The sequence below is a fragment of the Schistocerca americana genome, chromosome 8, assembly GCF_021461395.2.
Source record: "Schistocerca americana isolate TAMUIC-IGC-003095 chromosome 8, iqSchAmer2.1, whole genome shotgun sequence".
Classification (NCBI taxonomy): domain Eukaryota; kingdom Metazoa; phylum Arthropoda; class Insecta; order Orthoptera; family Acrididae; genus Schistocerca; species Schistocerca americana.
The window spans coordinates 130141291-130164901 of record NC_060126.1 but is presented as its reverse complement, the minus strand read 5'-3'; the positions used below and the strand labels follow the sequence as shown (position 1 = coordinate 130164901).

The window sequence follows — 23611 nt, the reverse complement described above, 5'->3', positions numbered from 1 at the left end:
TGACAGCCGCCCCTGCAGTTCCCGTGTTGCCAGTCCTCAGCAGCTGTCCACTGACGTCATTCTCCCACTTCCAGAATCCATAATAACAGCGGCCGCCCCGTCCTCCATACATGCGGGGTCGCCATCAACGGCTGCCGGCAGACAACCACCACTTGCCTTCCCTGGCGCCCACTACACCTCTCCGTGGCTCTGCTGCTGCCCCACCAACTGCCGGACAGTCGAGCAACAGCAGCCGGCCCACGCTCCTTGCATACAGAGCCGCTCGCTTCAGTTGTCAGTGCACTGACTTTTCGGCCTAGGCGTCCGTTCCAAAACGAGTGAGTGCCGCTGCTCGCCAGCCAACTTCAGGAACCAACCACTCCGGCTGATGAACAAGGCCGGACGGGCTGCCTTAAATGATATCCTCATGCCCGAACAGTTCCGTCTCAGCGATGAGCACTCCACCATCAATCAGTTCCCGCGCTTGGTTAATCATAACTGTCTGGCCAGGGCAACGAAACAATCAACTGGAGCAGTATTTCGGGATATCGAAGAAACTTTCGATCATGTCTGGCACGATGGTCTAACCTATAAATTACATCAATTTTTGCGCCCAGAACATACAAGCTGGATCACTGATTTCTTTCTTACAAGTACACTGTCCCTCCTCTCCTAAAGTCAATTACAGAACTAAACTAAACTAAACTCCTCCCGAACAGGCCATGAAGGCCCAACGGTACCGACCGGCCGCCGTGTCATCCTCAACTCATAGGCGTCACGGGATGCGGATATGGAGGGTCATGTGGTCAGCACACCGCTCTCCCGGCCGTATGTCAGTTTCCGAGACCGGAGCCGATACTTCTCAATAAAGTAGCTCCTCAGTTGGCCTCACAAGGGCTGAATGCACCCCGCTTGCCAACAGCGCTCGGCAGACCGGATGGTCACCCATCCAAGTGCTAGCCCAGCCCGACAGTGCTTAACTTTGGTGATCTGACGGGAACCGGTGTTATCACTGCGGCAAGGCCGTTGGAAAATTACAGACCGCCTTCAACGAATTAATTACTAGATAACGACTTTTATGTCTCGTACAGCTGCTGCTGTGGCCATGTGTCGCCACGTCAAGCCGCAGATGCAAATCGTAGTTAAACCAGGACTCAGATGAAACTGCAGTAATATTCATAGGAGACAAATCTTCTTTTCGCTAACAAGGAGCAGACGCATGGGTAACTTCGATGTAGAATGTTGAATTATGTTCGTGGGGTGGAGTCTGCGATATTGTGAATCAAACGAAGAAACCACACATAGATGTTCAAACAACTCTTCTCATCTTTGAAACAGTATTATAATGAAAGTATTTAACAAAAGCCGTTCCTTTAGTACCTAAGCGTTTGAATAACTGTCTGTAAGTGATATCACAGGCGGGCGGAGTGGCCGAGCGGTTTCAGGTGCCATATCACAGGCTGCGCGGCCCCTCCCGCATTAGGTTTGAGTCCTCCCTCGGGCATGGGTGTGTGTGTGTTGTTCTTAGCATAAGTTAGTTTAATTTAGTTTAAGTAGTGTGTAAGTCTAAGGACCGATGATGTCAGCAGTTTGATCCCTTAGGAATTCACACACATTTAAACATTTTTCATATCATTAGCTGCACTTCCTTATTAGAATTTAAATGTCAGTGCTCACGTCAGCTATGAACTGCAGTCAGAGATAATACACTTACAGATAGTTGGAAAAATGCAACCCAAAAGATCACTCCGGTATTAATTATCTGGCTTGAAAGCCACCAGTAACGTTCATAACGTCAGAATTAAATCGTATCAGTTCTTCGACAAAGCCTAAGCACCATAAACAGGTCTATTAATCGCACTCGGCTTAAGTCACATGCTCTGATTTCACAACTATCGTAGTACACAGTTCATTGATTTCTACCTAAATATCCGGCACTGTGATATTGGTTGAACTAGCGCTAACCATTCCTAAAGCTCCTTTAAAGTTCCGTATTCACTCATTACTGAACTGGAAAATAATCAGTATAAATCTTCGCAGTTTTATCGGTCAGATATATTGCTACACTTACAGTCTTGTACAAGGTGAGTACGTGTCTCCATCTACATCTACGTGATTACTCTGCTATTCAAAATAAAGTGCCTGGCAGAGGTTTTAGTAAACCACCGTCAAACTGTCTCTCTACCGTTCCACTCTCGAACGGCACGCGGGAAAAATGAGCACTTAAATTTTTCTGTACCACCCCTGATTTCTCTAATTTTATCGTGATGATCATTTCTCCCTATGTAGGTGGGTGCTAACAGAATGTTTTCGCAATCGGAGGAGAAAACTGTTGATTGACAATTTCATGAGAAGATCCCGTCACAACGAAAAACGCCTTTGTTTTAATGATTGCCACTCCAATTCACGTATCATGTCTGTGACACTATCTCCCTTATTTCACGATAATACAAAACGAGCTGCCCTTCTTTGTACTTTTTCGATGTCATCCGTCAGTCCCACCTGATGCGGATCCCACACCGCCCAGCAATACTCCAGAATAGGGCGGACAAGCGTGGTGTAAGCAGTCTTTTTAGTAGACCTGTTGCACCTTTTAAGTGTTCTGCCAATGAATGGCAGTCTTTGGTTTGCTCTACCCACAACATTATCTATGTGATAGTTCCAATTTAGGTTATTTGTAGTTGTAATCCCTGAATTTACAGCCTTCAGATTTGTGTGACTTATCGCGTAATCGAAATTTAGCTGATTTATTTTAGTACTCATATGAATAACTTCACACTTTTCTTTATTCAGGGTCAATTGCCTCTTTTCGCACCATACAGATATCTTATCTAAATCATTTTGCAAGTCGTTTTGATCATCCGATGACTTTACAAGACGGTAAATGACAGCATCATCTGCAAACAATCTAAGACGGCTACTCAGATTGTCTTCTTGTCGTTAATATAGATCAGGAAGAATAGAGGGCCTATAACACTTCGTTGGGGAGCGCCGGATTTTACTTCTGTCTTACTCGATGACTTTCCGCCTATTACTATGAACTGTGATCTTTCCGACAGGAAATCACGAATCCAGTCGAACAACTGAGGCGATTCTCCGTAGGCACGCAGTTTGGTTAGAAGACACTTGTGAGGAACGGTGTCGAAAGCCTTCTGGAAATCTAAAAATATGGAATCAATATGACATCCACTGTCGATAGCACTTATTACTTCATGAGTATAAAGAGCTAGTTGTGTTTCACAAGAACGATATTTTCTGAATCCGTGCTGACTATGTGTCAATAAATCGTCTATGTGTCAATAAATCGTTTTCTTCGAGGTACTTCATAATGTTCGAATACAGTATATGTTCCAAAACCCTACTGCAAATCGACGTTAGTGACATAGGCCTGTAATTCAGCGAATTACTCCTACTTCCCTTTTTGGTTATTGGTGTGACTTGAGCAATTTTCCAGTCTTTAGGTACGGATCTTTCTGTGAGAGAGGGGTTGTATATAATTGCTAAATATGGAGCTATTTTATCAGCATACTCTGAGAGGAACCTGACTGGTATACAATCTGGACCGGAGGCCTCGCCTTTATTGATTTAAGCTGCTTTGTTACACCGAAGATATATACTTCTATGTTTCTCATCTTGGCAGTTGTTCTTATGTGGAATTCAGGAATATTTACTTCGTCTTCTTGTACAAGGCGAGTACGTGTATTGTCGTTTAAACTTCCATTTACTTCCTCTTAGCTAAAATAATCTCCTTTCAAGGTAGATTGACTAACCTTCCTTAAATCCGAAAATCTCAAGTTCAAATATTTCGTCATAAGTAATTTTCGCAATATGTTAACACATCCGAGTACTTTCTAGGTACAATGAATTACCAGCAGAGACGTGACTGAGAGAACACAACTTTTAATGCTCACAGTCAAACATCAGGTACAACGGTGGATAGAAATCATCGTTATATTCATTAGGAAGGCCTTTTTAATAATTAAAATTCAGCCTCAACGATGTCTTCCACGTCGTCTGCCGTTCCCTATCTGTTGGTTGTACTTCAATAGCACCTGGTACAACGCACTGGAACACCTTCCCGAAATCGATTGTGGATCATGACACAAATACTAAACTACCTTTTTTAGAACATCAAGTCATATAGAATCCATACGACAAAATTATAACACATATTTCTACTTTCCTCGCGTCGGCCAGCAGTACTTACCAGCGCCGGCTCTGGTGGCCGAGCGGTTCTTGGTGCTACAGTCTGGAACCGCGCGACCTCTACGGTCGCAGGTTCGAATCCTACCTCGGGCATGGATGTGTGTAATGTCCTTAGGTTAGTTAGGTTTAAGTAGTTCCAAGTTCTAGGCGACTGATAAGCACAGCAATTAAGTCCCATAGTGCTCAGAGCCATTTGAGCCGGTACTTATCAGCGTTTGCCACGTTTTATCGTAAACACAGCCCGGGGCACCAGACTTTCGTAAGAAAAGGAATACGATCCAGCCAGTTGGCGGTCCGCCCCCGGTAGCTGAGTGGTCAGCGCGACAGAATGTCAATCCTAAGGGCCCGGGCTCGATTTCCGGGTCGGTCGGAGATATTCTCCGCTCAGGGACTGGGTGTTGTGTTGTCCTAATCTCATCATTTCATCCCCATCGACGCCCAAGTCGCCGCAGTGGTGTCAAATCGAAAGACTTGCACCAGGCGAACGGTCTTCCCGACGGGAGGCCCTCGTCACACGTCGTTATTATTATTAGCAAGTTGGCGGAGAGATAGCAGTCTAAACTACTGGTACTGCTTGTCTATAAGAGCTATCGTAACATTTTATTCCTTCACAGAAAACCACAACAATATCTCGATAAAACATGCAACGGAGTAATATATGGACAAACAAAATTAATCCTACCAAGTGCCAGGCGATACTCTATAGTTGGGATCTGTCTTAGCGTGACTCCGTTACATACTTAGCCTTGGAGATCGACAGACGCCACACGTGGCATAAATACGTAAAAAACCGTGAATAAAATTTGCGCACTCTTGTTTTGGTTGTACCCTCTCCTGGAGGTTCAAGGACTAAATACACTGCCGAGTCTTCCTATGGCACCAGTTCGTAAGTCCAATGACTCGAAAGTACGGTCTATGATCCCAGAAACAACAATTATTCGCCTATAGCGTCTTCAAAACAAAACTTTTGGCATAATTTCAGCTGCTGGTACCCATGTCCCACACACATCAAAGACCCATTAGGCCAACCCACTATTTACCAACTCATTCAGGAAAACTCCGTAAACCACAAACTTCGCTCAGTTTTCTCAAAATTTAGGCCAAAAGTCCTCTGAAGCTTCTCACAAACACCCGAAATTACGCCACTTTAGCGAGCAATAACACACACGAACACTAAACACAAAGATTTAGACTAAGAACACATACGTCATTCACCAAATGCTATTTTCACGAAGCCTCTACACGGCACCTGACGCTGGCTGCGTTATCACGCCCCACACTGCTTCCCGTTGTCATACGAGGGCGCTCGGCGATCGGCTAGTGTGCAATTTAACGCACTCTGTGCCGCAGTGCGTACACAACACCAGCACTGGCGCCAGCTGTAGAGCAGAGCCATCAGCCGCTAAATCAAAGTACAACTATATCACCAAGCAATTTTATATTCTATTAAACTACTTTTGATAACAGTTTCTTGATGCATCTCCCTCGCGTTCTGTAAGTTCAGTTTTTATATGTGCCAACAGCTACCTCATCGATGTAAAAATGCAGAATCTCTCGGCGGTAACTTTTCCAGCCACGTCAAGCGATTAAAATCACACGAGCTTTCGGCCAAGCTCTCCTTGCTCATTGTCAAGTGGTATGGCTGCCAGTGGGCTACTGGAACTCCATTATATACACAAGCTGCCGGTTGTGACGTCACTGGTGCTTGCGGCATCGCCATATATGAGCGTACATCGACTCGGCTTTCGATGTGTCCGCTTCAGTGGGGCGATCACTGGAACTCACGCCTTGTTGAACTTCAGGCCACCGTTTCCATTTAATGTGTTGTCGGTTATTTTTATTTTGATGGTTTCTTTAATTACACGGTGCCGTTAGAGCGAGCCAGTGACGGGAGTTATTGTACAATACGTAGTATCTGTGTGACGTAAGAATGGCCACCCCAGCAAAGGCCTGAAGGTCGATCTGATTTTGCGTCTTTTCAGCAGGCGACTTATCTTGCCCAACAGGAAATCTTATATCGGGATTCTTACCTGAAGTCACTTCATTTATTTGACGAACGTTATAGTCGCCGTTCCTGCAGACATTGCGTAGATGGCTCAGCTCATGGGACAGGTCTTATCATTCTTACAGGATGCACCAACATTTGTGACACATTGCGCTTCTGTGCTCGGTGATGATGGCTGATGGCGTGCAAGTGTAGATCGGTGTGGGAAGATTTTCTGTATGCACTGTGATCAAGAGATCCATTTAGTTTGTGGCGTACGAAGGCGCAGACCTCCATGGTGAACTGGTTCTTGCTGTCAATACCGGTCAGGTATTTCAAACATTCGTCACGTTTCTCACTCTATGGGGCCAAATGAGAACGTGTCGTCAACGTATAGAAAGAAACAACTACTCTTCAATGGCGCTTGTGTCTGTGCAAATTTCATCGAAATTCTTGATTTAGAGGTTTCCAACAGCTGGAAATAACAGGCCACCCATTGGAATGTCTTCCGTCTGATCGTTACATTGGCCGTAGTACATGAATGGTTAATATCCTTCCACAAATGTTATTCTTTCACAAGCTGCGACATGGTCGCGAATAAAACAGTGACCCGAATATAAAATTAATTTCCCTTTCTTAACGTCTGTGATTACAACCATTTTATCAAATTACCGGTTTCGGTCTATAATGGCTATCTTCAGATCTGTTCTATAGAAACATGTCCTAATGTACTGCAGCCTTAGTGGGACCATCAAATGATAAACATAAAATTAGCACCAGCATTGCCAAATATATACAAATAACATCATATGCAAGAGTCATTTTGTCACCAGTACAAATGTTCAGCAGGTCATAGAGTAGACCATTCAAGTGTCCCCAAAACCAAAAATCTTAGGGATTGGTCTCTGGGGAACGAGCAGGAAAAGGTGTGCCATCCCCCCTCCCCCCGCCCCCCTGCGACAAATCCAGTGGTCGTGAAATGTCTGCGTCAGATGTTTGCGCACATTGTGATGGAAGTGCGCTGATGCGACATACATCAACCACATTTGTATTCTTGTATTCGTTGCTGCAATGGCACGTCCTCCAGCAAGGTAGGCAATACATTAACAAGATAGTCCAGATAATACACCCCAGTTAACCTTGGCCATATTAATATACCGACAAATACGCCTGTTCATACATTGATTGGGAGTCGGAGTCGATCCCCTCGCCGGCCGGAGAGGCCTCGCGGTTCTAGGCGCTACAGTCTGGAACCGAGCGACCGCTACGGTGGCAGGTTCGAATCCTGCCTCGGACATGGATGTGTGTGATGTCCTTAGGTTAGTTAGGTTTAATTAGTTCTAAGTTCTAGGTGACTGATGACCTCAGAAGTTAAGTCCCATAATGCTCAGAGCCATTTTCTTCAATCCCCTCTATCATGAATCGCTTGGGGACTGTTCATACTTGCTGAAGTTCACAACATCATCTCTTGTAAACCCTGCCTTATCTATAAATAAAGTCATGGATGAGAACAGTGAATCTGCTGCACATTTCTGCAACAGCCATCGTCCGAACCGCCGTCTGTGATGATGATCCTGTGGCCTTAGGGCGTGAACGCCCTCTAGATGATCCGGGTACAGCAATTGTTCATGAAGTGCTTCTAGTTGTCGCACACTGGTCGCAGAGGTTTCTTCTGCCGAAAGTAGCACAGGCTACTACATGTCAGAAAAGCAAAAATACCAGTTTCTTTTCCTCTCTCGTCGGCAGTCTTATAGTGCTATTCGTACCTGAAGTCACTTCATTTATTTGATGCACGTTAAAGCCGCCGTTCTTGCAGACATTACGTAGATGGCTCAGCTCATGGGGCAGGTCATCAGCGTCTCATCTCATTGTTAGACGATGCACCAACATTTGTAACACATTGCGCTTCTGTGCTGGGTGATGGCGTGCAAGTATAGATCGGTGTGGGAAGATTTTCTGTAGAAACTGTGGCCAAGGTATCCATTTTGTTTGTGGTGAACTGGTTCTTGCTGTCAGTACGGTTCAGGTATTTCAAACACGCGTCAGGTTTGTCCCTCTATGGGGCCAAATGACGAAAGTGTCGTCAACGTGTCGAAAGAAACAACTATCATTCAGTGGCGCTTGTGCTGTGCTTTCCACCGGCTGTCTTTCGATGCTCAAGGGTAACTGTATCGCTCAGAGGCTGGAAAAGTCAGAGGAAACTCTGCGCTATGGGTACTTTTGCGCGCAGACTATAACACGATTCGAAGTACACAACTGACTGTAGATAGTCTGTGTAACAGATATCCAGTCGGATATGGGAATAAGAGAATTTTGGATGGTACCTCTACTGTAGCCTCCATGCGCAATAGAAAGGCTTCATTTTCACCCGAGGAGAGCAGGATACTGAAACATGTGGCCAAAATAATATATTGTGTGTATGAACCTACGATTATGAACAAATGCAGTGTGGAACGCATACAGCATATGACACAGTTGAGGCAACGCCAATATAACGACTACACTAATATCCACAACCAAGCGTCACGCACCCCTCCCTACAATCATGTGTTTACCTCGGAAAGTATGCGTTTCCGGACCATGTTTACTGGACTTATTTTTCGTGTTTCGATGCTCACTGCCACATCTGAGAGTATTCGACACGTCTTCAACACCCCGTACAAGTAAGACAGTAATGCCATTTTCGTGCCTCAGGCACTAGCCAGTTCGCGACATTGCAGGGCACCTGCTTCAGAGCGCAGAGTTTTAGGGCCAGGCGCTGTTGTGGGGCTGGGTCGCGGTGTGCGCACGCGCGTCACGAAGCCCGCCGCTGGGGTCACCTGCGTGCGATCCCTGCCCGCTTATTCTGCCCGCCGCGGCAGCGTGTGCTGCTCAACGACAAAAGACTGCGTCCTCCTCTATGAACGTGCGGTCCGAGGCTGGACGACCACGACTCGCTAAAATGCCCCCCGCCCCCCCCCCCTCCCATCCACCCAAACAATCATATAGGTTCCTCTCTGCGGCTTTACTCTTGAATATGACAGTTCCGCTCCACGATATCAGTCCCTGGCAGCACTACAAAGCGCGTATAGGAGAATGTAGAATGCTAGTAGCTTGAAAATTTTGTTCCCAGAATCTGAAGTAATGAGATGAATAAGGCGGCTGAGCCAACAACAGGATAAAGTAAGCCTGGAATTATTAAAATTTGTACTTGCGTTTAGTTAATTTGGGTCACTATCTAAATAACACTTCAAGAGTGTAGATTTAATTAAAACCTTTGTTCGGACAAGACCCCGATGTAGAAAACAGCGACTACTAGTTTCAGCAGCTGAAACAATCGTCTTCAGGTCAGGATACACACGTACTGTGTACGTAACCTCTGGCGTGCCACAGGGGAGTGTTATGGGACCAATGCATTTCACAATATATATAAATGACCTAGTAGATAGTGTCGGAAGTTCCATGTGGCTTTTCGCGGATGATGCTGTAGTATACAGAGAAGTTGCAACATTAGAAAATTGCAGCGAAATGCATGAAGATCTGCAACGGATAGGCACTTGGTGCAAGGAGTGGCAACTGACCCTTCACATAGACAAATGTAATGTATTGCGAATACATAGAAAGAAGGATCCTTTATTGTATGATTATATGATAGCGGAACAAACACTGGTAGCAGTTACTTCTGTAAAATATCTGGGAGTATGCGTGCGGAACGATATGAAGTGGAATAATCATATAAAATTAATTGTTGGTACGGCGGTTGCCAGGTTGAGATTCATTGGGATAGTCCTTAGAAAATGTAGTCCATCAACAAAGGAGGTGCCTCACAAAACACTCGTTCGACCTATACTTGAGTATTACTCATCAGTGTGTGGTCCGTACCAGGTCGGGTTGACAGAGGAGATAGATAAGACCCAAAGAAGAGCGGCGCGTTTCGTCACAGGGTTATTTGGTAAGCGAGATAGCGTTACGGAGATGTTTAGCAAACTCAAGTGGCAGACGCTGCAAGAGAGGCGCTCTGCGTTGTCCAGTTTTCGAGGGGGTGAGTTTCTGGGTGTGGTATCGAATATATTGCTTCCCGCTACTTATATCTCCCGAGGAGATCACGAATGTAAACTTAGAGAGATTAGAGCCCGCACGGAGGCTTTCCGGCAGTCGTTCTTCCCGCGAACCGTACGCGACTGTAACAGGAAAGGGAGGTAATGACAGTGGCACGTAAAGTGCCCGCCGCCACACACCGTTACGTGGCTTGCGGAGTATAAATGTAGATGTAGATGTACTGTGCCTCAAGCAAGAGCATAAGTAAGACACTTTAGTCTTTTCAGAGCTAACATCCTTAAGGAAACGTCAAGACTGGAGGTGTTAACACTGCACTGTAACTTATGCTCTTCACTGAGAAGGACTGTGTGATACCTATTGAGGCTCTAATATGTGTACCACAGAGGTCTGTATCTACCTTACCGAAAGTCAAAGTACCGTTGAGCACATCTTATACCGTTAGGCATAAAAGCGAACTCCCTATAAGCTTCCCGGAAATCATTAATTAGCTGCTGCAGATTCGGCTTGTAGAACCACAATTCTTCTAGAACAATGACAGCATAATTTTACTACACCTAAACATTATGATATAACAGATGAATTTAAGTTCTTTTCTAACAAATATGATGCTGTAATTATTAACAAAATTGTTACCTATGTCTATAGAATTAATGTAAGGGTTGAGCGTTTGACGTTGGATGACAGAGCTAATAAAAAAATCTTTGAAGATCAGGGTGCATTAGAGAAAGTTAGAATTGCATGCACTAATAAATTGGGTCCTTTTAGCCTTAAGCCTGACAAATCATCTGGTGTTCCGTGGAGGAAATTGTTCGCGTCCTGATCAGATGATGATTGTTTAAGTGGTTAAAAATAATAATTACTGTTTTCTTCATTGCGATCTTGCCAAATTAAGTTTTTAATAATAACTATAACACTGAGGTTTACAGATCACTGTCTCCATACAGACAAATACAAAATAATACTCAGCATACATTAATGTGGAAGTGAGGCGGAATTACAGGACTTGCTGAATGTCGAACTGTTAAATGCATGCAGCACTATGTCCGAGTGTTAAAAACACACTTTATATATCCGATTTGTGCAGGAACAAATATATTTACCGCGTCTTATCTACTTTGTCTAATAATATATAAAGATTTATTCTAGCAGGGAACATCGAAATAAACCAATGAATTCGCAACGGGAAAATATGCATTACTGATTATGCAAAATATTAGAAAGGTAAAAGGCATATCGTGTTGTACTACTGATTATAGCTGTATCGCCGTTTAATTTACTCCTGTACTTTGTGCTTAGTTCGGTGTGTAACATGCCACTAGAGATTTAATGCATAACCCATAATCCATGACATCCTTTAAACGAAATGTGGAGTTGTACAATTTACGATAATTTAGTAGCAATGTAAGATTCCCCCCCCCCCCCCCCCCCCCACAGTACAGTAGTCCAGTTATAATCTGTTAGGAAAATCACATAGAAGATCATAGTGCAAATCATTGAACAAAAAGTTTGTGATTATAGTCGTAAATTAAAGGAAATTTGATAGTGCAAGCAATTCTAAGACTTAGTTTCCTCATACTGCGTATGAAGGGGCGATCTGTATTTACATTACTAGGAGAATAAAAACTTCTTGGCCAGAATCGCAATAAAAACACTGTAGTGGATAAACGGTTTCGCTAAACTATGCTACCATCATCAGATCTTACAATAACCTCTACGAAGATGTGATGATGGTAACATAGTTTACCGAAACCGTTTATCCACAATACAGTGTGTTCCTTCTCCTAAGAAATTCTGAGAGTACTGTTCCAGTGCAGTCCGTGCCAAGTATACATGGCGGGATATAATGAATTTATAAACGCACTGCGGTATATTTCATACACACACCAAAGGGTTTTTGCCACCTGTTTGAGTATTTTGCTCTCCTCGTCTGAAATTCCTGTTTTTCTGTTGCGCATGGAGATTATGATACAGGTACCACCCAAAGCGCCATCATTCCTGCAAAAGATTGGGTATCTGTTACACAGAACAAGCTAGACATTTTCTCAATGATAATAAATAGGGCTCAGCAGGGACTGATGAATATCATTAGAAAATCGGAATGACTTACTCAAACTGTGTGTCTGGCTGCTGTCCAGCTCTAATAATTTATCCACAAGACGTTGCTCGAACAGTAACCTAAACGGCTGGTGCGTAACTGTTAATATCGTTTGCCTGTAAACGACGAACATACAGTGTGAGCTATGTTACACGTAGCATTCTCTTCTTGGTAGATACCATCGTCTAAAGGGATAACAAACCGCAAGTAAGGATCGACATCATCCCAAAGAATGGATGTATGCTTGATCTATTGTCCGTTCCAAAACGATGACATCACCCAGGGAATGACAAGAAAATTTTCCCCAGGCCATAATGCTGCCTCCTCCGGCTACGACTCTTCTAACGATTCTTGAAGGGTACATGCTTTCAGACTTTTCATGTTGTACATGCCAACGGCTATCTGTCTGATGGAGCACAGAACGTGTTTCATCTGAAAAGAACACGTGTCGCCACTCAGTGGACTCCAGTTGCGTTCGACGACGACGAACAGTAGTCACTATGGGCCCATGCCTACCCCCATGAACCATGGACCTTGCCGTTGGTGGGGAGGCTTGCGTGCCTCAGCGATACAGATGACCGTACCGTAGGTGCAACCACAAAGAAGGGGTATCTGTTGAGAGGCCAGACAAACGTGTGGTTCCTGAAGAGGGGCAGCAGCCTTTTCAGTAGTTGCAGGGACAACAGTTTGGATGATTGACTGATCTGGCCTTGCAACACTAACCAAAACGGCCTTGCTGTGCTGGTACTGCGAACGGCTGAAAGCAAGGGGAAACTACGGCCGTAATTTTTCCCGAGGGCATGCGGCTTTACTGTATGGTTAAATGATGATGGCGTCCTCTTGGGTAAAATATTCCGGAGGTAAAATAGTCCCCCATTCGGATCTCCGGGCGGGGACTACTCAGGAGGACGTCGTTATCAGGAGAAAGAAAACTGGCGTTCTACGGATCGGAGCGTGGAATGTCAGATCCCTTAATCGGGCAGGTAGGTTAGAATATTTAAAAAGGGAAATGGATAGGCTGAAGTTAGATATAGTGGGGATTTGTGAAGTTCGGTGGCAGGAGGAACAAGACTTTTGGTCGGGTGAATACAGGGTTATAAATACAAAATCAAATAGGGGTAATGCAGGAGTGGGTTTAATAATGAATAAAAAACAGGAGTGCGGGTAAGCTACTACCAACAGCATAGTGAACGCATTATTATCGCCAAGATAGACACGAAGCCCATGCCTACTACAGTAGTACAAGTTTATATGACAGCTAGCTCTGCAGATGATGAAGAAATTGATGAAATGTATGATGAGATAAAAGAAATTATTCAGGTAGTGAAGGGAGACGAAAATTTAATAGTCATGGGTGACTGGAATTCGAGAGTAGGAAAAGGGAGAGAAGGAAACATAGTGGGTGAATATGGATGGGGGAGAGAAATGAAAGAGGAAGCTGTCTGGTAGAATTTTGCACAGAGCATAACTTAATCATAGCTGACACTTAAAAAAGAAGGTTGTATACATTGAAGAATCCTGGAGATACTAGAAGGTATCAGATGGATTATATAATGTTAAGACAGAGATTTAGGAACCAGGTTTTAAATTGTAAGACATTTCCAGGGGCAGATATGGACTTTGACCACAATCTATTGGTTATGAACTGTAGATTAAAACTGAAGAATCTGCAAAAAGGTGGAAATTTAAGGAGATGGGACCTGGATAAACTGCCTAAACCAGAGGTTGTACAGAGTTTCAGGGAGAGCATAAGGGAACAATTGACAGGAATGGGGGAAGAAATACAGTAGAAGAAGAATGGGTAGCTCTGAAGGTAGCAGAGGATCAAGTAAGTAAAAAGACGAGGGCTAGTAGATATCCGTGGGTAACAGAAGAAATATTGAATTTAACTGACGAAAGGAGAAAATATAAAAACGCACTAAATGAAGCAGGCAAAAGGGAATACAAACGTCTCAAAAATGTTATCGACAGGAAGTGCAAAATGGCTAAGCAGGGATGGCTAGAGGACAAATGTAAGGATGTAGAGGCTTATCTTACTACGGGTATGATAGATACTGCCTAAAGGGAAATTTAAGAGACCTTTGGAGAAAAAAGAGCCACTTTTATGAATATCAAGAGCTCAGATGGAAACCCAGTTCTAAGCAAAGAAGGGAAAGCAGAAAGGTGGAAGGAGTATATAGAGGGTCTAAACAAGGGCGATGTACTTGAGGACAATATTATGGAAATGGAAGAGGATGTAGATGAAGGTGACATGTGAGATACGATACTGCGTGAAGAGTTTGACAGAGCACTGAAAGACCTGAGTCGAAACAAGGCCCCGGGAGTAGACAACATTCCATTGGAACTACTGACGGCCTTGGGAGAGCCAGTCCTGACAAAACTCTACCATTTGGTGAGCAAGATGTATGAGACAGGCGAAATACCCTCAGACTTCAAGAAGAATATAATAATTCCAATCCCAAAGAAAGCAGGTGTTGACAGATGTGGAAATTACCGAACTATCAGTTTAATAAGTCACAGCTACAAAATACTAACGCGAATTCTTTACAGACGAATGGAAAAATTGGTAGAAGCCGACCTCGGCGAAGATCAGTTTGGATTCCGTAGAATTGTTGGAACACGCGAGGCAATAATGACCCTACGACCTATCTTAGAAGATTGAATAAGGAAAGGCAAACCTACGTTTCTAGCATTTGTAGACTTAGAGAAGGCTTTTGACAATGTTGACTGGAATACTCTCTTTCAAATTCTGAAGGTGGCAGGGGTAAAATACAGGGCTATTTACAAATTGCACAGAAATCAGATGGCAATTATAAGAGTCGAGGAGCATGAAAGGGGAGTAGTGGTTGGGAAGGGAGTGAGACAGGGTTGTAGCCTATCCCCAATGTTATTCAATCTGCATATTGAACAAGCAGTAAAGGAAACAAGAGAAAAATCTGGAGTGGGAGTTACAATCCATTGAGAAGAAATAGAACCTTTGAGGTTCACCGATGACATTGTAATTCTGTCAGAGATAGCAAAGGACTTGGAAGAGCAGTTGAACGGAATAGACAGTGTCTTGAAAGGAGGATATAAGATGAACATCAACAAAAGCAAAACGAGGATAATGGAATGTAGTCGAATTAAGTCGGGTGATGCTGAGGGAGTTAGATTAGGAAATGAGACACTTACAGCAGTAAAGGAGTTATGCTATTTGTGGGATCAAAATAACTGATGATGGTCGAAGTAGAGAGGATATAAAACGTAAACTGGCGGTGGCAAGGAAAGCGTTTCTGAAGAAGAAAAATTTGTTAACATCGAGTATAGATTTAAGTGTCAGGAAGTCATTTCTGAAAGTATTTGTATGGAGTGTAGCCATGTATGGAAGTGAAACATGGACGATCAATGGACAAGAAGAGAATAGAAGCTTTCGAAATGTGGTGCTACAGAAGAATGCTGAAGATCAGATGGGTAGATCACGTAACTAATGAGGAGACTAATGAACAGAATTGGGGAGAAGAGGAGAGTTTGTGGCACAACTTGACAAGAAGGAGGGACCGGTTGGTAGGACATGTTCTGAGGCATCAAGGGATCACAAATTTAGCATTGGAGGGCAGTGTGGAGGGTAAAAATCGTAGAGGGAGAGCAAGGTATGAATACACTAAGCAGATTCAGAAGGATGTAGGTTGCAGTAAGTACTGGGAGATGAAGAAGCTTGCACAGGATAGAGTAGCATGGAGAGCTGCATCAAACCAGTCTCAGGACTGAAGACAACAACAACAATGGGCCCATGAACCAGGAATTCGCTGAATAATCCTTGATAAAACATTGTTAGTAGGCTCTTTGTTCAACTGAGCGGTCAGTTGTTCAACAGTTGCACGTCTATTCGCCCGTACACGTCTCTGCAGGCGTCGTTCACTCCCGTCATCTATGGCGCTAGTTTTGGGTAGCACCATTTTGCTATGCGTAGTATACTCAAACTACGGCGGTACGCGAACAGCATTCAGCCGTTTAGGAAATGCTTTCACCCTTGGCCCGAAATCAAATGATCACGCCCATTTGGACATCAGATAAATCACTGCGCTGCCGGATTACGACAACGACCACGCCGAACTCCACGTGTTTCTGGCACGCTTTATACGCCGTCCACAGCTATTGCTGCCCCATCTACACTTGCTAACCATCTGCACTACCTTTTCGCCGTCTTTCCTACGTTGTGTGATGCAGAGCTCAAGTGCACCTACAACAAACACTGTTTTTTTCAGGAGAAAGTGCGATAGTTTGGGCACTTATTCAACAAAGACGGAATTCGGTGCAATGACCGCTGCGTTTCTGCTTCTGAAACTGTCTCACATACCCAAAACGTACAGGAGCTGCAGGCATTCTAATTAAAGTGAATTATTATTCTATGTTCCTCTCGCAACAGCACACTTTATGCACCCACTAAAACAGTTGCAGAAGAAGGACGTTCAGTTCCGGCGGTCTGCCACCTGTGAGCACGTTTTCACTCAATTGACGTACATGTTACGCTTGGCACCCTGCGTTGTGCCATTTTCTCCATCACGTCCTCCAATTTTGGCTGCTGATGCTTCCCTGTGTGGCAATGTTGCGGGGCTGGCGCACGATGGTGAAACTGAACGGTTCATCGCCAAGACACTGACGCCCATTCAAAGAAACTAATCACAGATCGAGGTAGGGGCTCTGACGATCGTCGTTTCATCTTTGCCGTTAAGATATTCCATATATACCTCCATGGGAGCAATTGTGTCCTCATTGCTGACCGTAAACCTTTAGTAGCACCCTTGGAGGAGGAGGAGATTAGTGTTTAACGTCCCGTCGACAACGAGGTCATTAGAGACGGAGCGCAAGCTCGGGTGAGGGAAGGATGGGGTAGGAAATCGGCCGTGCCCTTTCAAAGGAACCATCCCGGCATTTGCCTGAAGCGATATAGGGAAATCACGGAAAACCTAAATCAGGATGGCCGGAGACGGGATTGAACCGTCGTCCTCCCGAATGCGAGTCCAGTGTGCTAACCACTGGGCTCGCGTGGTGTAGCACCCTTGGAGCCACACGCTCTGTTTAAAGAGCGGACAGCTCAAAGTCTCCAGCACTGGGGTCTTTCCCTCATTTGTTATAATTACATTAAGAAGCACAAGCCCACTGCACAACCCGCAAATGCGGACGCACTCTCTCGTCTATCCTTAGGACCAGCCCTGGCATTTGACCAACAGGAGATCTCTTGTTTCGACATTGGCATAAAATGACAGTGCACCTTTGATGGGTTTCCCATTATTGTTACTCAAATGGTTCAAATGGCTCTGAGCACTATGGGACTCAACTGCTGAGGTCATTAGTCCCCTAGAACGTAGAACTAGTTAAACCTAACTAACCTAAGGACATCACAAACATCCATGCCCGAGGCAGGATTCGAACCTGCGACCGTAGCGGTCTTGCGGTTCCAGACTGCAGCGCCTTTAACCGTACGGCCACGTCGGCCGGCATTGTTACTCAGATCGCCGCAGACACTCACCGCGATCATATCTTACAGTGTGACGTACACAGTATGCTACACGTATGGCTCATTAATTTGTCAAAATCTACTGATCCAGAATTCAGGCAATGAACTGGCCTCGTTCTTCTGTTATCTTCAGTGTTCTTCTGCTGCATGTGGAGGGAGATAACCACCATATTGTCATGCTGACTGCTTATGCCCTTGTGTCTTCGAACTCATCCATCATGGGCGTTGCAATATATAGTGAATAAAAGCCTTTGCCCAGTGACATGACTACTGACCAGGGTATGGCCATGGCGTGTGGCTGTTCTGCATGTGCCCAATGTCAGGCTGCTCTGCCTCTGTCTTTCGCTCCATGGGTCCACATTCATCCAAACTGGTCCCCTTCTGGGCTCTCGTGGCTCATTGTCTTCGATGATTATTCCTGCAATCCATTTGTGGTTGGCGTGGCCATCACTACAGCTGCCACACTCAATGCAATCATCCAGATTCTCATCATTGGAAGTCTTCCCCACACTCTCATGTTAGGCAATAGGTCCCAGTTCATGCTCAAAGCCATTGAAAAGATCTGCAGTGGCATCAAAACATGTTTGGCACACATTTTCACTCTCATTGTCCAATGGCGAAACAGAATGAAATGTGCGGAAGTTTAAATAACAAATGTTGAAAGCAGTAGGCTCATCCACTACCGTAATGGTACTCAAAATGTTCCTGAGTGCTTCCAAGACCATTCCTGACAATGACCAAAACCTGGTAGAGTTTCTCTATGGGTGACAGTCAGATACTTACCTCCATCTCCTGGTATTGCAGCCCTTGGAACAACGGATCAGACACTCTTGACGATATCTTCCGCTGTTCAGCGGTCTGGACATGTTCGTATGACACCAGGTACGTTGGTGGCCACCCATGGGCGGTGTCCACCCATGGACAGCGCCTTATGATGGTTGGCTGGGGAATTTGGAGCTTCAGCACACCAACAAGCACTGTACCTGCTTACTAACTGTACCACCGTTGGGTGAGGTGGAGGGAGGGTTACTCACAGTTGAAGTGGCCACCTTCCAAACTCTACCACCACACAGACACAATTTGTGCTTCTGGGAAATGTCAGGGGTTTCCATGGATATGGGTGTGGTGGTAGAGACCTCACTGCAGTATCCATCCACTCAACAGTCGTCTCCCACGCCGACACATCCCAGCATATTACCTGACTCCCTTGTTGCTCCTCCCAGCTGGTGAATCCATTGCCAGGACACCAACTGAGCCACCAGTTCACCTTCTGAAACATTGTCTAGGCCTTATGTACCCATTTTGGAGGATGGGGATGGATATGGTATCCTGGCCCGAGAGCTTGGAAGTCTAAAAGAAGGCATCCAGCTAGTCGACAGCTTTAGGCGATTCTCATAAAACTTCTGAGCACTGCTGTCACTGCCTGAGCGCTATGCAATGGATCACGCTACCCGTGCCAGCCTATCAGCAATTGCGGCCGCACTATTAAGTTAGCAGCACTGGGGCCTGTAACTCAGTCGTATAGACATCATTGTTTGGGTTTTGATATTACTACGTCTAGGCTCTCTGAATTTACCATTCTGCTATTTTGTCTTCATTCGCCACCCATCGCTGTTGTTGTCTTCCCGTGGTTTTCAGTGACTTGCCGTCAGCACCATTGGCTAGTCAGCCAGTGTCTCTTGATCGATTAGGATTACTCTACTCCTATTCGGGTCAGAAATTTTTCAGGATATCTGAGCCGTGGACAGCTCGTGTTCATGCCATTTATTGTATGCCATCTTCTATTTCGGTGCTGCCGCCTCGTTTTCTTATTCCATTTGCTGACAACTTCCTGCCTTAATTGCCCGTGAGTGGCAGCAGCAGCGCTTATCAATAACTGCACTCTCGTACCATCTACGGAGCGACCGATACTATTTCCGGGTCGTGGTGTGTCGGGAAGGGAGAGAAGCACTGGGCAGTTCAGCCTGCGAGCAACAGCAGTGGGGACTGAGCGCCGGTGAGGCGCAGACAGCAAGTACTCACCCGACCGTTGGCGACACAAGTTGTAAGTAGGCTGTATGAAAATCACTGACTGTGCTGTGTGAAGTTGTGGCTGATTTGCATTGTTGGATTATTTGCTATTGTAGTATTGGGCAGTTGGATGTGAACAGCGCATAGCGTTGCACAGTTGGAGGTGATCCGCCAGCAGTGGTGGATGTGGGGAGAGAGATGACAGAATTTTGAGAGCGGACGATCTGGACGTGTGTCCATCAGAAAGAGTAAATTTGTAATACTGTATATCATGAACTGATATATATAGGATGATTTTTGAATTATATTAAGGTAACTACATTGTTTGTTCGCAATCAAAAACTTTCATTTGCTAACTGTGCCTATCAGTAGTTAGTGCCTTCAGTAGTTAGAGTCTTATATTTAGCTTGCTGTATTGCAGTAGTTCGAGCAACGAAGATTTTTGTGAGGTAAGTGATTCATGAAGGGAATAGGTTATTGTTAGTCAGGACCATTCTTTTGTAGGGATTATTGAAAGTCAGATTGCGTTGTGCTAAAAATATTGTGTGTCAGTTTCGTGTCGATCAGAATAAGTAAAGAGAGAAATGTCTGAGTACGTTCAGGTCTGCTCAGCTGTTTGAAAATCAAATAATGTAAGAGGTTTATCAGCACAGTAATTCATAATTTTTTTTTTCCCATGGGGCTGTTTCAACGTGCGTTGTCCGACCGAAAGAGATTTGAGCGGGGACGACCGTTGGATGGTCGTTCGATCAGTCGCCTTATCAGGCGACGTGTAACTGCTTCTCTGACCGTTTCTAGGTCCCTTCAGTTGGTTGTCTCGCCGGATGTGGGTCGGTTCTTTTCCCGTGCATAGATGTCGGAGTGTTCCCTCTGCATGGTTGGGTCCGCGCCAGTGTCCTGGGTTGTCTTGTGTCCGAGTTTAGAATAGACCAGCAGTGGACTCAGTCGGAGACGGGCCAACGGTGTAGACCGTCGGTTGGCGCAGAGCAGCAAGGAGGTCCCCATCACGCGGAGTCGGGACGGAGCCGCTGGCAGCGTGCAAGCGCGGTTGGAGTTGTCAGGCGCTTCTTACAAGAGTTCCGAAGTTCGTCGCCCACCGATCTTGCACTCTAAAGTTGAGTGCTGACTTGAACCCACTGTCAAGCTTCAACTGCTATCACTTCTCTTCGTTTAATCCTGGTTGTTGCTTTCTGCGAGATTCCCGTGAGCATCAACGCGTGTGCATTGAAGTCGGCTATAACTGCAGCCATCTTCTTGGATGGGGTTTAACTTAATTTAGTTCACTCCTCCACTAGTGAAGTGCACCAGCAGTATCTTCTGCTTTGTGGCCATTAACGTTCAGGTTATCTGACCTGGGCGTTGACGTAGTTTTGGCAGTCTATTTTCCTCTTCGTGTTGTTGCTGTCCAACACAGAGTGTAGTTCGAGAGCTGAGGTGTGTTGGTAGTTTTGGGCGTTATTCTGACTTGGCTGGATTGGGCACCAGTATCCAGAACGTTGAACTATTGACGCCTTTTTGTCGTTTTGCTCGTTGGGTGGAGCAGAGCTGATTTGGTTGGTTAGTTTGTCTGCTGGCCTTTGGTTGGGTTGCTTTCCGATTAAGAGGTTGTTGGTCTGGTTATCTGTCCCACCTAAACGTGCGATAGTTTTGCTTCCCAGGAAGACCCTTGGAACCTTCTGAGCGCTGTTCCTTGTGTTTTACATAGTGATTTCCTTTTAGTCTTAAGTACTCTGTGTGGCCTTTAGCCTAGTTTTAGCTTATTAAAAATGTAAGTTTTTCCTCTTTAGGCCATAAGCTGTGAAATTGTTTTTTTCCATGGAGTGTGGCCTTCAACCGAGTTTAAACTTTCTTAAACTGAAAATTTAAAATCTTGCTCTTGCCATTAAGTCATAACATTGTTATTTTTTGGGGGTATGAGGTCTTCAGCCAAGTTTGCATGAAATGTTTTAAGCTAAGACCGTCAGCCTTTCCAAATTGAAAGCTCTTCTTTCTAGGCCTTAAGCCGCAAATTTGTTTTGACATGGTGTGTGGCTTTCAGCTGAGTTTTAATCTCTTTTAAATTAAATTTTCAAAATTTTGGTCTTGCCCTAAGGTCATGTGATTGGTAGTCTTTAGTATGTGTCCTTCAGCCGAGTTTAATCTCTCTTAGATTGAAAATTCAAAATTTTGTCTTTCCCCTTAAGTCTTGAGATTGTTATTCTTTAGTATGTGGAATTCAGCCAAGTTTTAATCCCTCTTAAATTAAAAGTTTAAAATCTTGGTCTTCCTTTATGTCATAACATTGTTATTCTTTAGTATGAGGCCTTCAGCCGAGTTGTATGAAGTGTTTTAAGCTAAGGCCCTCAGCCTGTTAAGTTGAAAGCCCTTCTTTGTAGGCTTTAAGCCGTTAAATTGTTTGGTTGATATGTGGCCTTCAGCTGGGTTTCAGCCTATTTAGATTTAACATTTAAATTCTTTGTTTTGGCCTCAAGCCATAACACTGTTCTTGCTCAAGGTGTGGCCTTTAGTTTATTTTTATTGAAGTAAAAGAAAATTTTTGAAAGAAGTGGAACTTCCATAAGAACTCCTGGACCTCAAAATTCCTTGCTTAGTCCTTGGGCCCTAGATTTTCGTATGTGGCTTTCAGCCGATTTAAATCAAATCAAAGGAGCTCTTTCGTTAAAACCTTGAGAGTTTTTAATACTTGTTTATTTTATTGCGTGTTTTAAGTAATGAAATTTATATGTTGAGTGTAATTGATAGCAACTTGTTTTGGCCCCTTTCCAGAAATGTAGCCTCACCTGCTCTGTCCTGCTAGTGCAGGGATTTCAGTATCAGTTTGGGACAGAAAATGTTTGAGAGCGAGTGCAAGTACAACTCACAATGACTGAACCTTGCTTGGGTATTGGACATTGCATATAAAACTGAATGAACTTACTAATTTTTTCTTTGCTCAGTTTGAGCGATTTTGGTACACTGCACAACAGCTTGCAGAGTTCTGCTTGCCCTGCTACATCAGTTATTTTATGTCTTATTTGTTTAATGTGTTTAAATATTAACCTGTGTAAGGCAGCCATTCGAAGTAAACTGAAAATTATAATGTTCTTTAATGTTGTAGTTAGGCTACATCATTATCGTGAGTGACAATTTCTTTCTTATGTCCTTTATTTAGTAATTGTTCTTTTATTTGTGTGCTCTTATAAACCATTCACTGATTGTCTTCTAGGAACGTTATATGAATAATTGATGCTTTTGTAAAGGCTTGCAGCGACAGTGCACAACCGAAACCATAATTGGCAGACAAGCCATCTACTCACCCTCTGTCGGTTAGGTAGGAAGAAACTGATTTCATGTGATGATTCAGTTCACAATATTTATCTCGTAGGAAAATCACCAGTTAACTTACTGTTGTTTGGTTTTTCCCAGGATTAAGCAGCTGTAGTAGAATAGTTGCAAAAGAAACAATAACAATTAATTAAGTCTATTGTTTTGTTTGTGAGGCCCTTACAAGGGCTTTGTCGTGAATAGGTATCTTCTATGATTCACAACTTTGTGTACCACGTTGTAGTTTTGCATTACCAACTTTGGGGTAAAGCTAATCAGTGGTTCACCTCATATCCACAAAACAGAAAATAGGGGACTGTCCTCAAGCGACAACAAGCTGGGAACGCATTTGAAACCTTCTGGGAATGCTGTGAATTGGGTATAGCTTCGCGCCCCCAGTTTTCTTAATATAAACTCAACTATCTTTCACTAAATATGACAGTTGACTCGAAAACTCTTCTGTTTGTAATCACACACGTGTTATTATAAATGAAATAGA

General features: G+C 44.2%; 1 pseudogene; it reads right to left on the bottom strand.

Annotated features, from left to right (window-relative positions):
* Positions 1 to 892: 892 nt before the first annotated feature.
* LOC124546410 lies at positions 893 to 1010 on the bottom strand (annotated as a pseudogene).
* Positions 1011 to 23611: the final 22601 nt, after the last annotated feature.